Consider the following 17310-nt stretch of genomic DNA (forward strand, 5'->3'; position numbering starts at 1 on the left):
GTAGGGTCACACAAATAGTACGTAAACGGATCAAGTGTTTATTGGCATTAAATACTCCATCTATGAATATTCGGAACCGACGGATCTTGGTTTCAGTGGGAGCTAAGATCGTCACAGGCAAGAAATGAATACTCCGGAAACGATGATATTGCCGGAAACGGAAATATGGATCGTATCGGAAATATGAATATTATCCAAGTCGTAGATGTTGCCGGAAACGGAAACATGGTACGTATCGGAAAATATTATTGGAAATGGAAATATTACCAGAATCGGAAATATTGCCGGAAACGGAAATATTGTCAGAATCGGAAATATTGCCGGAATCGGAAAATAATTCCGGAAACGGAAATATTAAATATTTGTTCGAAACGGAAATTAATTCCGGAATCGGAAATATTAAATATTGTTCGTATCGGAAATAGATTCCGGAAATGGAAATTTAATCGGAAGCGTATCGTACGAATTAGCATCGGACGAGGCTTGCCGGACGAAGGCCCAGCACGAAGCCGGGGCCATCGCCCAGCAAGCGTGCGCGCCACAAGCCCAGCCAAGGCAGCGCCCAGGCCTACCGCAAGGCAGGCCCAGCGCGCGCCAAGGGCCACGGCTGCGTGGGCCGTGCTGCGCGGGCTGCTGCTCGCACGCGCATGGGCCCTTGTGGCTGCCGTGTGTGTGTGAGTTTGTGATCATGCATGATTCCTGAATCTGCAAGAGTCAGTGTATGATTAAATGTCTATTCCTAATTGGATAAATTAATTAAATAGAATTCATGTAGGATTCTAATTCCAATTAATTCGCATCCTACTAGGATTACGATTCCTTTTCCATAACTCTATAAATAAAGGCCTAGGGGTCATAATTTATACATAAGTTTTAAAGTATTCAAAAGTGAGTTTTTTGAGAGAAAATTAAAACACATCTTGCTCATAAAGTGCCGAAATTTTCTAGTACCTTAAGGGCGATTCTAGTTGGTCAATCTTAAGGCGGATCCGGACGTGCTGTGGACTATCTACGGAGGGACGACACTTGGAGTCCTAAAAGACTTGTTCTTGTTCGGTTCGGGCGCAGCTAGGGAGGGCACGCAACAAAGAGTATGCATCTAAATTATGCTATATGATTATGTGTAAATAATATGTTGTCCTGGGTTAATGGTTGTTTCCGCATGATCTATGTAATGTCATATGTATCATAACCTAACAGAAACTTCTTTTAAGAGGAGTAGATTGTAAGTCCCCGTAATTTTATACATTTTATTGATATATTTTAACGTATAGTTAATTATATTTAAATAGAATTTACGAATATTAGAAATAAATTATTTAAGTAAAGAATATTTTTATTTATACGTTTTAAATATTTCAACGGTTTATGAAATTAAAATAATTTTAGAATTTTACGTTGAAAATAATTTGAATTACGAAAACACGTTCGAAATTGGAAAAAAACAATCCTAACCATTTTGGATTTAAGCAACCTCAATTCTAATTCTAGCCCAATTGGGTGAAGCCCAAATAACAAAAACCCAAAATTCTTTACTCCCTCCTCTTCCTATTTCACGTGAAAGGCAAAAAAAAAAAAAAAAAACCCCACAACCCTTTCCTTCTCCTTCACTGTACGTGACCCTCAACCCTCAACCTCCTTGTTGCTGCCGCCACGCCGCCGGACCAGCCACCGACGACCTCCGTCGTCCTTCTCCACCTTGCCGCCGGTAACTTCTTCTTCTTCTTCTTCTTCCTTTCTCTTTTGTCCCTCTTCTCTTTTCGTCTTGCCCTAACCGTTTATCCTCCCTTTGTTTCGGTTTCGCACGAGCCAACACCACCACCGTTCGTCGCCGTCGCACCGCCATCCACGCAGCGACGGTCAGCCACGCAACCGGTAACTGCTCTCTTCTTCTCCTCTTTTTCTTTCTCTGTTATCTTCGTTCTCCCCTTCGTTTTTCCCCCTCCTTACTCGTGTGTGTTTGCAGTCAGCCACCACCGCGAACATCCACCTTGCTCGCAGCCGCCCTTGCGACCACCTGCCGCCGTGACTCAGTCCGTCGGCCGCTCAAACCCACCTCTTTCTTGGTTATTTCTTGAACTCTAAGCAATTGAATTATGTATTTTAATTTAAATGTTATTAATTTAAGTTATAATTTAATTAAATTGAATTTATGATTTTATGATTTAATTAGAATTTCAGAATTTATATGATGTTTAAATAATATATTTAATTTTCAGATTATATAATTACATTGAAATATTGATTTTGATTATGTAAAGTATGAATTTTAAGGTTTTAATGGAATTGAATCATGGTGGGATGATTGTGCATTATTAAAATTATTGTTGGGATGTTCTAAGCATGTTACTTTGGTCTTGGTGAAGTTTTTAAACGAGTTTATATTGCTGAAAATTAAAGTATGATGTTTGCAAAGAATTTTCAACGAATTTCAATCACTAATTCAATAATTGTTGTGCTAGGAAATCAAATATTCAAGTTTTAATATTGGGGAAGGTTCTAAATGTGTTTAGTATGTATTTAGAATGCTTTATTATAGTCGTGAATGATTAGGAATTGATTGGGATTATTTGTTGGTTGTTTTAGGCGGAGAATTATCTTTAGGCGACTTTTGAAAGTGTTAAAGTGGCCTATTAGTTTGTTTATACAAGGTACGTACATACCTGTGTGCTTGGAATGTGTGCTAATTGTTGAAACCATGTTGAACTTGTTGTTGAACTTGGCTATGTTGATATTATTGTTGAACTTGGTGATGTTGATATTATCGACGAACTTAGTCAGGTTGAAATTGCATGTTTAATACTGTTGGATTGACGTATTGAACCTATATTGCATTAAGAGAATTATAACATGTTAGTATGGATGATTGATGCAAACATGTTTGATTGGGAACACTAGATTACTTTGTATATGTTGATTCAGATCAATTGATTGTTGTTCCCTTTTTAGCTTTTCACTACTTTATGAGGGCGGTGGACCTTGTTTAGTAAGTTGAAACTTTATACCTATATACAGGGTTGATCATGGTTAAAGGAAAGGTTGGGTAAATTGGAATGAGTTTTGATTGATGCCTTTATGATCACTTACTTAATTCCAAGATAAAAACAGTTGTGAACGAATGTGGATTGTATGCCTTATGTGATTGTTGAGTCATAACAGAGTCTCAATTTGTAAATCATGTAAAGTGAAACTGAGTAGCAATAGCTTTAGACTGTGCACGTCTAAAGTGACGGACAAACAGGAGTTGGGGTTCATGGTGGTAGCCCATGGCCTTTTCTGGGACCGGATTGATCACCGTGTTCTATTTTTATTAAAACGTTCCTCGATATCGCAGGTCACTAAGGTTACGGAGTCGCGCCCGTACCTCGTCTTCCTTAGTGAAGACTTCTGGATGGACAACTCGGTCCATTGTCTATTTCAACTAAAATAATATTATTGTTATAAGTCTAGCCTACTCTAGTCAAGTATGGTCGTCCAAATATCATGTTTTGTCTGCCCTTAATTATGTTCATTAGTATCATGTTAGGGTTGTTCGTTTAATAGAATCATGTTAGGATTATTATTGATTTGGTATGTAGTACTCAGCTTTGCTGATTACGTGCTTTTGCTTGTGCATGTTGATCATGGCTATGCCTTATTGATCCTGTGATGACCCAATCTTTGGTGAGCAGTCTCTAAGGATCAATAAGCATTGTCCATTTGCAGGTTTGAAGATGTTGCATCATTGGGATCGGGAATAGAGAGCTTGTATTTAGTTTTGATTTGCTAAGTTGACTTGGGTTTGTTTAATTGGACTTTAAACTTGTTAGTTGATCTTATTTTCGTTGATTGGTTTTGGGATTAACTATGTAATCGATTATTATAAACCTAAAGTTAATTTTATGTTTTCCGCTGCAAAATTCTGAATAAGCCGTTACGTTTTCACACGGGCGATAATACTTTGATAATTCTCTATAGTTATATTTATAAAAGGGTTGTTTTAGAAAAAGGGAATTGTCGGGGTGTTACACTTAATTATCGCATACTCTTATTTCGAAAAGAGGTGAGTGAGTGTAAGAAAAATGGGTTGTCTTATAACCACATGATGTTGTGGATTAGAATTGTTCCAACTAATTTGTGATAACTACCATTAACAACTACGAAGAACAATTAAGCCAGCAAACTTAACATGAAACGGAGTCAAGGAAATTTAGCTTGGGAAACCCCAGCACCAGGAGAAAAACCCACCAATCCACTAGAAATAATGATGAAGATTAACAAAGAGATAATCAAGATAAGCAAGTTCACCTCACAACTCTCCCTCACTTAAATCCTGAGTGTATAAGCTTTTAAAGAGAAGTTCCTCTCTCTTAAATCAACAACATTATGCATAAAACAAGCTTAGTTTGAGTATATATAGTGTTAGGGTATACATGACAATTCAAGGCTCCTAAACAAGTCACATCTCTTGATCAAAACATAAAGTGAGGAAGCTAGCTAACAAGAGTAGATGCGAAAACCAGAGGGCCCGTTGCCACTTGATTGATCACGCGAGTAAGCAAAATTTTGCTAGTGCCTACTCGTTGTATACCAAGCGGCTCCGCTGGGTACCAAGAGGTCGATGACCTTCCTACAAAACCTTTCTCCCACCTTCCAAGTCTCTCTTTATGCCTCCTTAATTGATTGCCTTTCAAACGCATCTCCACACTACATCAAACATTCAAACCCCAACACAAGGTCATGAGATTAATGTTAGGTTATGATACATATGACAAAACATAAATCATGCGGAAAAACCTTAATGCCAGGAAACATATTATTTACACATAATCATTTAGCATAATTCAGATGCATACACTTTCTAGCGTGCCCTCCCTAGTTGCGCCCGAACCGAACAAGAACAAGTCTTTAGGACTCCAAGTGTCGTCCCTCCGTAGATAGTCCACAGCACGTCCGGATCCGCCTTAAGCTTGACCAACTAGAATCGCCCTTAAGGTAGTATGAAATTCGGCTATTATGGGGCAAGAGAGTGACTGATTTTTCTTGAAAATCTTACCTTTGAATACTTCAATTCTCGATCTAAATATGTGACCCTAGGCACCTATTTATAGAGTTTATGGAAAGGAATTATAATCCTACTAAGATACGAATTAATTAACTTAGAATCCTAGTAGAACTCTAAATCAATTAATTTATCTTTTAGGATTAGGATTTAATCATATGTAGAATCCCGATAGCTTTAGGATTCACAAACACTCACGCACGCACGAGCCGCACGCCCATGAGCAAGCCTCACGGCCCACGCACGACGCACATCCCCGCAACCCATTATGCGCGCGCGCCAAGGCTTGGTTGGGCCTGGCCTTGCGCTGGGCCTGGTCGAGCTTGGCGTGTGTTTGTTGCGTGTTTGCTTGCTGGGAAATGGCCCGGCTTCGTGCTGGGCCTTCGTCTGGTAGGCCTCGTCCGATGCTAATTCGTACGATACGCTTCCGATTAAATTCTCGATTCCGGAATTTATTTCCGATACGAACAATATTTAATATTTCCGATTCCGGAATTAATTTCCGTTTCGGAAAAATATTTAATATTTCCGTTTCCGGAATTATTTTCCGATTTCGATAATATTTCTGATTCTGACAATATTTCCGTTTCCGGCAATATTTCCGATTCCGGTAATATTTCCATTTCCAATAATATTTTCCGATACGTACCATGTTTCCGTTTCCGGCAACATCTACGACTTGGATAATATTTATATTTCCGATACGATCCATATTTCCGTTTCCGGCAATATCATCGTTTCCGGAGTATTCACTTGCTTGCCTTTGACGATCTCAACTCCCACTGAAACCAAGATCCGTCGATTCCGAATATCCATAGATGGAGTATTTAATGCCATTAAATACTTGATCCGTTTACGTACTATTTGTGTGACCATACGGGTTCAGTCAAGAGTAAGCTGTGGATTAATATCATTAATTCCACTTGAACTGAAGCGGCCTCTAGCTAGGCATTCAGCTCACTTGATCTCACTGAATTTATTAACTTGTTAATTAATACTAAACCGCATTTATTAGACTTAACATTATATGCATACTTGGACCAAGGGCATTATTTCCTTCAGTCTCCCACTTGTCCTTAGGGACAAGTGTGCATTTCCTAATTCCTTTGTCGCTCGATGCTTGCTCTTGAACATAAGGTAAGAGTTGTCATCCTTATTATGTCTAGAGGTGTTTCTCGGTTTCAGAGTTCAACTGATCAAATAAGCAGATAATCATAGCCTATGATTCATCTGAGCACGGCCATGCATTTCACAGTTTCTAGCTCTCCGAGTGGCCTTGTACAACTTTTAAGCATCTCATCCCGATTTATGGGAGGACAATCCCAATCTTGCGATCTTGAGATTAGACTTCGTTTGATAGGTGATTACCTGAGCGTTGCCTTTATAGCCTCCTTTTACGGTGCGACGGTTGGTCAACGTCAAAGTAACTAGTTCTCAAACAAGTAATCTCAAATCACTCAGGTATTGAAGATTTAGTGTCTAATAATTTTAATGAAATTTACTTATGACAGATTTTCATCTCTTACAGTAAAGTTTCATAGGTCTGTCCGATACTAGTCTTCTCAAAGTAAGTATCTATGCAAATGATTATGACATTTCCATGTCCACATAGTTCAAGAAACAGAAGTACTAGTCATCTTGCATTCTAGTCGTCTAACGTTTTCTATGCGTCCAATTTTATAGAAAACTCCGACCAGGGACCATTCTCAACCTTTGACATTCAAGTTCACTTGATAGACATTTCTTAGTCACAGGACTGGTCCTGACAGTCTATCTTGAATATTTCGTCAAATTGAAGGGACTCATCATTTAATACTAAACCAAGATTAAATGGAATATGAAAATACATTTCATATATGATAAATGTTCAATCCCATTGTTTTACAACCATGGGCCTCAAACCCATCTTTAAAACAATTCATGGAATTCAAAACTATGCTTGATTTCCAGTGCTACAATGTGAGTGTTGCTTCTCACTTGTTGCATAGGTTTAGTTATCATGCTTTGCCAATCTTGATGTCCTTTTCATCGAATGTTCTTCGAGATAGATGATAAGATCTTTTGAGTATGTTTATTTTGTGATCTAGTCTTTCTTGCTACAATAGTGGTTCTACGCATTTTGCAATGAAGAACCATCATGTCAGCAGACATATGATCCACCCAAGTTCATTGAAGAACTCTTTAACATAAACAACCCTGTTTTATTGCTTCTTAGGCAATAAGTTCTTTCACTTCAACTGTTTCGGTTGCTAGTGATGCTTTGTTTGGATTTACTTATCCAAGCAGTTGATATGTGTGTTTTATATAGAGTTTTTACCCCCGTCCCTTAGTACTTTTTGATCTCAAATGAGCTCTTCAGAGCGATTTTTAGTACTAATGTGCTCCTTGTAGTGTGTTTGTAGTTTCAGGTTCATCATTGTAGGAATTAGCATATTTTTGTGCATTTTCTACTCATTTGAATCAATACAAGATATTATGTACTTTCGAGAGCACAAACATTAAGTTTGAAGAGTTTTGAAGCAAAGCGAATAACGAAGGAAGTACAAAAATGACTATAGTCCACTATTTTAAGCATAACTCAAGTTCTACAACTCCAAATGATGTAATTCCAATTGGGTTGGATTTTAGACTTCAATATCTTTCCAACAAGTGGTCACTCGCCTAATTCCGACGAATAACGAAGGAGATATGACGTTTTGAAGATAGAGGATCGTGCAGTGTCAACACGCGCCCGATCGGGCGGGCTTCCCTGATCGGGCGGTCATTCTGAGCGCTGTCCTGGGCATTTTGCAACCGCCCGAACGGGCGGAATTTCGCCCGATCGGGCCGACTATCGAGCACATCGCCCGATCGGGCGAAGCGTCGCCCAATCGGGCGACGCCAACCTCCAGCGTATTTCGCGAGTTTTTATTTCCGATTTTGGGCTCTATTTTGGGCAAACTATAAATACTATCCCCTTATATTTTTAGTGACATCTATTATTCTAGTTTTCAATACTTAGTTTATTTCTAGTTTTCTCTCCAATTATTGAAATACTTAGTTTTTAATTTCAAGTTAAGATCCAAACTTTATTATTTTATTTGTTCTTCAATTCGGTATCATTTCCTACCTTAATTTATTTTGTTGCTTTAATCATGTTTTTCATTATGCTAATTGCTTTGTTATTTATTATCATGAGTGAGTAGTTTAATTTCTAGGGTTTAGGGGATCCATGAATGCATGATTGGGATTATATGTGGACTTGATTATTGATTGATTGATTATAATTTCTATAGCTTATTATTATTGCTCGTCAATTCTGTTCGGCAGGACTATTTTGATTTGAGTTTGATTAACCTTGGATTATGCGCCGAGAGGTATAAATCTGATGTTTTTGGTCTATGGCTATTAGATAGGAATTATTTCTAGTACGTAGCGAGAGCCCGCTAGTTGTTCTATCCTAAGGAATTCATAAGATTCGAGAGATGCATGTTTTCCTAGTTATGATTGTTAATTGATTGTCATTGTTCGTTGTCCAATCCCGGTCTGCATTTATGGTGAACCGCTGCCCTAGATTCCTTTAATATTGTTATTTTCCGATTTGATTATTTGCTTTAGTTTAATACACAACCCAATCCAAACTCTTGTTACCAGTAGTCTAGATTAGTAATTTAATAGTAGAAAGAACGCATGTTTCCCTGTGGATACGATCCCTGCTTCCCTTGCTATATTTTTAGTTGGTGAACGTTAGGTTTATCTTTGATAGGAGTTCGATTTAGCCTGTCAAATTTTGGCGCCGTTGCCGGGGAAACGGTTTTATTTTCTGTTATTAATTGTTTTTCTAGATGATTGTTTGTTACTTCTCAAGGGACTCCCGTTCCTTGAGACCGGATCTCACGACTGTTTTCTAGTTTTTGCTTGTTTATGCCCAAGACTGTCCATACCAGCGATCTGACTTCGTTCGATCCTGAACCTGAACGGACCTTTCGTAGACGGCGTAGATTCGTTAAACAGTTGAGAGACTATTCTGACTATGAATCCGACTATCTGATTAGCAATCTATTCCATACAGATTCAGAGATGGGTGACCAAGCACCACCACCGCCACCCCCACTTGTGCCAAGGCTTACAGACTACTCTAAACCAAGTCTGTCTATGCTCCCCAAGGCAATTATGCCTTCCATTGCGGTCGAAAATGTAATACCTCGTATTTTTATAATATTTATAAATATATTTTATTATATTTATAAAGCATTTTACGATTTATTAGCATTTAAATAATATTTAAATGTATTTAATGTATTTTAATTAATTAGAATATTTATTATTTTAATTAATTACGAAACGAATTTAATTCTTGAGTCGGGAAATTAAATGAGTTGCAAATGATTTTTAAAAGCTTCGGGTTTTTAAAAAAAAGTCCAGTTCGTTTTATTAACCAAGCTCAATCCAAAGAGTTTAAATTAAATTCTAAGCTAGCCCAATCATTGTTTTCTAAGCCCAACTCAAATCTCCTAAGCCTAGCCCATCAAGAGATTATGGAGCCTATAAATAGGACTCCCCCATCATTAAATGATCCCCTAAAATTTATAAACCCTCTTTTGTTTTCTTGCCCCTCACTCCATCTCTCCTCTCCTCTCTTTGCTCGACACCGCACGCCTCACAGCAGTGCTCGTGCCCTCGCGTGCTCGGCCTCACGCCCGCACGCTGCCTTGTGCCTTCGAGTGTGTCGCGCCCCGCGCTGCACTCCCTCTCGCCCTCGCTCGCTCCCTCTTCGCGCGCGCCCAGCGCCCACACCCCCTTCCTCTCCTTGCTGCGTTGTTGTTGTGTTGTGTGCTGCCCTCACTCGCCCAGCCTCACACCCACACTCGCTCGCCCTCTCTCTTCGTCCGCGCGCCTAGCGCCCTGCTGCCTTGTCCCGCGCGCACCTAGCATGCCCTGCTGCCTTGTCCCGCGCGCCAGCCGTGCTCGTCGCCCCTCTCTCCCGCGCGCACACACGGACGTGTGTGTGTGTGTTCGTATTCGATTTCTTTTTCGCCCAATCACATTAATTCGTGGTTGTTTCGTGCTATAGGCCGGATTGGTATAATTTTCTTCTTCCTTACCTATTCTATTTAAATTTCGTATTTTAAATTATTAATTAATATTGTTTTGAGTAATTAAAATGCTGGGAACCGGTTATGAATACCGTGGTTTGAGGATTTGTGTGTTGTGATTCATTAGGTTTGTTTTAATTATTAAAGAATGAATTTTCAGATTTGTTTATTTAATAAAGCATGGATTTTTATGACATTAAACTAGTGTTATTGGGATTTTCAAGTTAGGGTTTTAACCTAGACCTAATGAGTCAATTGATTAGCATAATTAGGTGATGATTTTAATTATGATAATCAATTATATTTTCAGATTCGAATAAAGGTTTAAAGGGTTGATTTTTATTGATTTTAAAGGCGGAAAAGTATGTTTTTGTACTAGGGATTGATTTTGCAAATTGAGACGACTTTATTAATGAAAAACGATTGAATTCTAAAGTCTAAAGGAAGTTTTAGATTTTATAAAGTTGCTGGAAATTTAATGAACATGGAAATAATTTAAGTTTCATTATTTTGATGATAGGAGGTGATTTCTAGTTGAGTGCTCGTTATTGCAAAGTGGCCCCTACGCTTAGGTATTCAAGGTACGTACAAGTCTAGGGCGACCACACCTTTTTGTCAATGACAATACATGATTGTTGATGATGTGAATTACATTATGTGAAATCATGTTTATTTTGGTGAACGAGCATGTGTTTTGTGATGTTGGATTTATTGAATTAATTGTTGAACAAGCATGTTGAAATTATTATGACTATGGATTTCATTGTCAATCATGTTGTTCAATGTTTATGCATGTATGGTTCAATTCACATGAAAGGGATGGATTAATTATTTGTATGCTATTGTACGGGATGTCTAGCATACTTTGAGCCATTTATTCGTACCTCGTTGTACTATTTATTTTACCACATGTGAAGGGTTAGCTCATGTAAGCCACCGCACATGTAGGGTTCAGTTGGGAATATTATGTATGAAATGAATTAGGATTTGTCGTGCAAGGGCACAACCCTCATGTTAATATGCATGATGTGGAGTCTCACTTTGGTGAGGAGGAACATGGTAGTAATATCACAAGTGTCTTGCTTGGTTGATCACAAGTCCTAAGGCATTAAAATAAGATTGTTTTGGTTGTCGTTTATTAATTGTATGTGTGCATGTTGTCAAGTCTTGAGTTCGCCTTTATTAAAATATTAATAAACGTAAAGTGCAACCGGAACAAGCTTCAAAACTCTTGGAACGTATATACCTTGAGTATGAACAATGGGGGGAGTCTTGCCGGAAAGCTCGTACTCCTACTAATGATACAAGACGTTGTTTCATTTATATTATGCGCAGGAATTCCGTCGGTATGACCTGACACTCGGTATGGCCCGATTTTATTATTATTATATTTGGTGTTTGGTTGGCTCCCATCACCTTTTCCCTTTGTGGATTATTCTTTTGGCCCGTTCGAAGCTTAATCTAATTAAATTGTGAGTCAAGAGTCGAATCAATAGTCGAGTCTTGTATCTCATGATTGTTTGATTTGTTATTATATGGCTTTTGCATGTTGATTAGTATTTAGTGAGTGATGCATGCTTTAGTTTCATTACTTTATGCTTGTAAGTACTCGGCTTTTGCTGACTACGTGCTTTGTGTGTTTCCGGTCATGGCCTTTGCCTTAATGACCCTATGATGATCCATCATTTGCACTTGCATTGTTGGGGAGTAGATTAATATAGCAGGTTGGTAGATCAAGTACGATCGAAATCATGTGGCTTGGGATGATTGAGAGAGTTGCATGTTTTCGTCTTTTGAAACTACTTTATTTAACTTTATTTTAATTATGTTTGAAATGTTTGGATTACTCATACTTTGGGTTTTGGGCCATTATGGTTCCAAATTGTATGAGGCCTCGATATTTTATTTATTATGGTTTTTTAAAAGTTAGTTGACATTTAATTCCGCTGCGTAATTCTGGTAATAGCCTTAACCGTTATCACGGTGGCGGTAATACTTTAGTAATTCCTTTATTTTAAGTTGGAAAAGGTTTTATAAAAGCAAGGAATTATTAGGGTGTTACAAAGTGGTATTTGCAGAGCTCTAGTTTGAGAGCTGCTTTGCATTAATTAATAGTGCAAAGTGGTAAATCCTTAAACTACGATTGCGGAACTTTAGGATTTTCGAAAATTATTTTCCTAAAGTAAAAACGTATTATTTTGAGTACTCAATATTTTAAAGGTCAAATATCAATTATTTTGGGTCGTTTGAAATTAGTGGAAAAGTCGGATTATTAGTTAATATTAATTAAAAAAAAATCGATTTTTTTTTTATTTTTTTCGATTTTTTTTTTTTTCGAATTTTTCGAATTAATTTCAATTTTTTTTTCTTAATTTCGGAAATTATCTTATTTAATTATCCGAAATATTTTAATCGTTTATTTATTTATTTAATTTATTCGAATATTATTTCGAATTTATGTTTAAAATTTTCGGAATTTTTCTTTTAATTATTTATCCGAAATTTATTTATTTATTTATTTATTTAATTAATCAATAATTCTTATTAATTTTCGATTTTAATTTAAATAATTTCAACAAAGTTAGGAGTTATTTCTTAATTAATTTCAAAAATTAATATTATTTTCAAGTGAGAAATGGGTAGACTAAGAAGGGCATATTAGTATAAGAATGCATATTATGTGACAATGTGATTATTAAGTGCCATGTATATGTTTTAACCATATTTTATCTTGCTTTATGTGATTAATTGCATCATATTTCATGTTGAGCATATATTTGTGCATTGAAATTGTATGGCTCCACGAACTATTTATTGTATCCTTTGGGGTTGGAATTTCTATGGAAACGCGTTAGTAAGACTTATGAGTTGTGAATTTTCAGGAATTAAGGATGCTACCTTCTAAGTTCACCAGTCTAGGATACTTAGAGAAGATGGATAATGAGACTCCTCGCACGTATGTTCAGAAGATCGTGTTTGCTTGTGACTATTTGGCTTCGACCAAGAACATGCCCCACCTTAGGCACAAAGATATGATGGCTAGTATGATTATACATTGTTTACCCCATAAGAACTCCTACATAGACCTCAAGAATAGGTTCAGTGACATGCATTATAGCGATGGTACCCCTAATAGGTACAAATATGGGACTAGTGATGGTAGGTGGAAGTATGATTCTGAGGTTCTTGCTACTATACTAGAGATTGCAGAAATTAGCTATGAGGATGGAAAGTATTCTGCTGGTCTAGGTATGGGCTATGGAGGAATAGAAAGTGATGGTGAGGATGATATGATCCATGATGAGCAAGCTAGTGATGTTGAGGAGGATAGTGATGATGATGTGGTAGAGATTGAGAATCCTAACCCCATAGTTCCTGAACCAACCATTGAGATATCCAGTGGATCTGAAGATGAGCTTGAAGAGAATAATGTGGTTGATAGTGAGCCACAACAAAATAATGAGGCTATGGATGAAGACTCGGATCCGGAAGAAGACTTGGATGATCCTAATGATCAAGACTTTACTCCAGAGCAATACAAGGAAAGAAATGATCGTCGTGATGACGTTAGTCTCTAGAGAAATGTAATCCTTAGTTTTATTTCTTTTGTTTCTTTCTTTTCGTTGAAGTAATAAAGTGGCAAAGCTACTATATATGGTTTTAGTCTATTATAGTTGGAGAATAAATGTTATGGCATTAGTGGATGTAAGACTTATTCATTGGAGTTTTAATAAAAGAATAGAATTTCCTTTTCGTTGTCCTTTAAGTTTAATTCTCAATTCTAAGTCGTGTGGGTATCGCAAAGGGATTATTTGTTATTTCTTCAATGAAATTTTATGTGCAAGGTGGTTTAGTAGCAACCATCTAAATTTACTTGCATCGAATAGTGGGGTGAGAAAGCCCGAAAGTGGCGCCAACTCTTCCCCTAGGTGGCGCCTAAGTGTGTGTTCTTCTTGTTGTGAGTAGGTTCGTCGTAGAACCAGTACCTTAGTAATGTCGTGTCCAACCAATATTGAAGTTAGCCTTTTTATTTATTCAGGAGAAGGGATATGTCTAACCAAGAGATTTCTGAAGTGGTTAGACAACTAGCTGATGTAGTTCGTGACCTAGCTCAAACCAGAGCAAACCCAATGCATGACCCGGCTGGGGAAATGTTTAAGAAAATAGCTCAAAGCAAGCCTCCACTCTATAGCGGAGAGATTGAACCAAGTGTGTTGGAGAACTGGTTGAGAGAGTTTGATAAACTCATTGTAGCTGTGAATTGCCCCGAAAACCTTAGGGTAAATAGTGTTGTGTACTACCTGAGAGGTGAAGCTGATCTGTGGTGGCAACGATGTGAAAATACCCTTAGAGCCACACCTAACTTTGGATGGGAAGCATTCAAAACTGCACTAAGGAACAAGTTTTACCCACCCTACCTGAAGAAGCAAAAGGCGCAGGAGTTCATTGAACTCAAAATGGGGAGTCTGTCTGTGACGGAATACTATTCTAAGTTTATAGAGCTGTCTAGGTTTGCACCTGAAGTGGTGGCAACGGAAGAACTCAGGGCTCAAAGATTTGAGAATGGTTTGACCATGGACTTACAGCTGTTGTTGTCTGGAGAGACCTTTACCTCATTAGACACCCTGTACGGAAAAGCTGCTCACCTATATGGGTTACAGCAAAGGAAGAATGGTAGTGCTGAAAAGAGAAAGGATGGTGGAAACTCAAATCAAGGAAATAACCATCAGAGTCAGGGGAATTTTAAGAAGCACAAAGGAAATGGGAATTTCCAGTTTAGGGCTAACAATGGTGGTAATCGCAACAACCAAGGTGGTGGAAATCAGTCTGGAAGGAATGGAGTACGGGCCTACGAATGTAGGCACTGTAACATGAATCACCCTGGAAAGGATTGTGATGGGAACTTGGTGACTTGTAGATTCTGTCAGAAGTTAGGCCATAGGGAGTATGAATGCTATTCAAAGAATGGAAAGCCTAACCAAGGTAACCACCAAGGCAATAACCGGAATAATCAGAACCGGAATGGGGGAAATGGAGGTGGAAATCAAAGGAACTACCAAAGTGGTAACAATGGCAATAGCAATGGCAATCACCAGAACCATGGAAAGCCTGGAGGGAACCAACAACAGAATGGGAATCGAAACAACAATGGGAACACCAATGGAGGTGGCTATAACAAAGGAGTTGCCCAAGGAAAGTTGAATGTGATATCTAGGCAAGAAGCGGAGACTTCCTCTGACGTCATAGCGGGTACTTTTTCTATTAATTCCGTTTCAGTTAAAGTTCTATTTGATTCTGGTGCGACTTATTCTTTTATATCAGTAGATGCTTTGGGGAAATTAGGGTTGAAAGATCCTGAATCGATTGAAGTACCTATAGTCATACCTACTGGTAGTATAGTGAAGTGTACCAAAATCCATAGAGATGTGCCTATGACCATAACTAAGACTGTATTCTTATCTAACCTAATCGAATTCGAGTTAGGAGAGCTAGATGTAATTCTAAGAATGGATTGGTTGGCCAAGTTCAAAGCCAAAATAGATTGTGAGAAGCAGAAGGTTCACTTGAGGTCTAGCCTAGGCAAAGTAGTGTCATATCGTCGTTTTGGTAAACCTAAGAACATAGGAATCATCACGGCAATGGAACTCGTGAAGCTAGTCAGTAAAGGGAACCCAGCCTTCTTATGTAATGTGAGGAACCTAGAGCATGTGACCAAGGATCAGCCTGAGGATATTGCAGTAGTCAATGAATTCCTTGATGTATTTCCAGAAGAGATCCCGGGGATGCCTCCCAATCGACCTATTGACTTTACCATAGATTTAGTACCTGGAACCGCCCCTATTTCAAAAGCACCTTATAGAATGGCTCCAGCAGAAATGAATGAGTTAAAAGGCCAACTAGAGGATCTATTGGAGAAAGGTTATATTAAGCCAAGTGCATCGCCTTGGGGAGCACCAGTGTTGTTTGTGAAGAAAAAGGATGGAAGTATGAGGCTCTTTATAGACTACAGGGATCTCAATAAGGTCACAATCAAGAACAAATATCCATTACCTAGGATAGAAGACCTATTTGACCAACTAAAAGGAGCAGGAATCTTTTCAAAGATCGATTTGCGTTCGGGTTATCATCAATTGAGAATCACTGACCATGACATACCAAAGACCGCATTCAGAACTAGATACGGACGTTATGAGTTCACTGTTATGCCTTTTGGGTTAACCAATGCCCCTGCAATATTTATGGACTTAATGAACCGTGTATTCCATGCCTATTTGGACAAGTTCGTAGTGGTTTTCATAGATGACATCCTAGTGTATTCGAAGAGTGAAGAAGATCACGCGAAACACTTGAGATCAGTGTTGAGTACCTTGAGAGATAACTAGTTATACGCCAAATTCTCAAAGTGTGAGTTTTGGTTAGAAAGAGTTGCATTTTTGGGACATTTTGTGTCAAAAGAAGGAGTGGAAGTCGACCCTGCTAAGATCAAAGCTGTCAGTGAATGGCCTACACCCAAGAGTGTGACTGACATTCGTAGTTTTCTGGGATTAGCTGGCTACTATAGACGATTTGTGCAAGACTTCTCTAGGATATCCAAGACCATGACTACCTTAATGAAGAAGGAAACCAAGTTTGAATGGAGTGACCAGTGTGAGGAAGCATTCCAAGCCTTAAAGACGCGATTGACAACCGCGCCAGTGTTAACCTTACCAGAAGAGAGTGGTGCATACGATGTGTATAGTGACGCCTCTAAGAATGGTCTGGGGTGTGTATTGATGCAAAACGGGAAAGTTATTGCGTATGCATCAAGGCAATTAAAGCCATACGAATCCAATTACCCTACCCATGATTTAGAGCTAGCGGCTATAGTGTTTGCATTGAAGATATGGAGACACAATCTGTATGGTGTGAAGTGTAGGATATTTACGGACCACAAAAGTTTAAAGTACATCTTCACACAGAAGGATTTGAATATGCGCCAACGAAGGTGGTTGGAGTTAATTAAGGACTATGATTTGGATATCCAGTACCATGAGGGAAAAGCCAATGTAGTTGCGGATGCCTTGAGTAGGAAATCAAGTCATAGTGTCAATGCGTTAGTAGTTGCTAACGAGCTGTGTAAGGACATGCAGCGTTTGAACCTTGAAATAGTAAGTGGTGAAAGCCTTGTGGGAATAATGAATGCCTTAACCATCC

The 17310-nt window shown here is 38.3% G+C and overlaps 1 long non-coding RNA gene across 1 annotated transcript; it reads left to right on the forward strand.

The window, feature by feature from the left end:
* Positions 1-1395: 1395 nt before the first annotated feature.
* LOC130466749 (uncharacterized) lies at positions 1396-3894 on the forward strand. The gene is made up of 4 exons (XR_008926900.1): positions 1396-1875; positions 1967-2066; positions 2587-2651; positions 3672-3894. It is a non-coding gene; the product is annotated as an uncharacterized lncRNA (long non-coding RNA).
* Positions 3895-17310: the final 13416 nt, after the last annotated feature.

Source organism: Spinacia oleracea, chromosome 2 (genome assembly GCF_020520425.1).
Source record: "Spinacia oleracea cultivar Varoflay chromosome 2, BTI_SOV_V1, whole genome shotgun sequence".
NCBI classification, from domain to species: domain Eukaryota; kingdom Viridiplantae; phylum Streptophyta; class Magnoliopsida; order Caryophyllales; family Amaranthaceae; genus Spinacia; species Spinacia oleracea.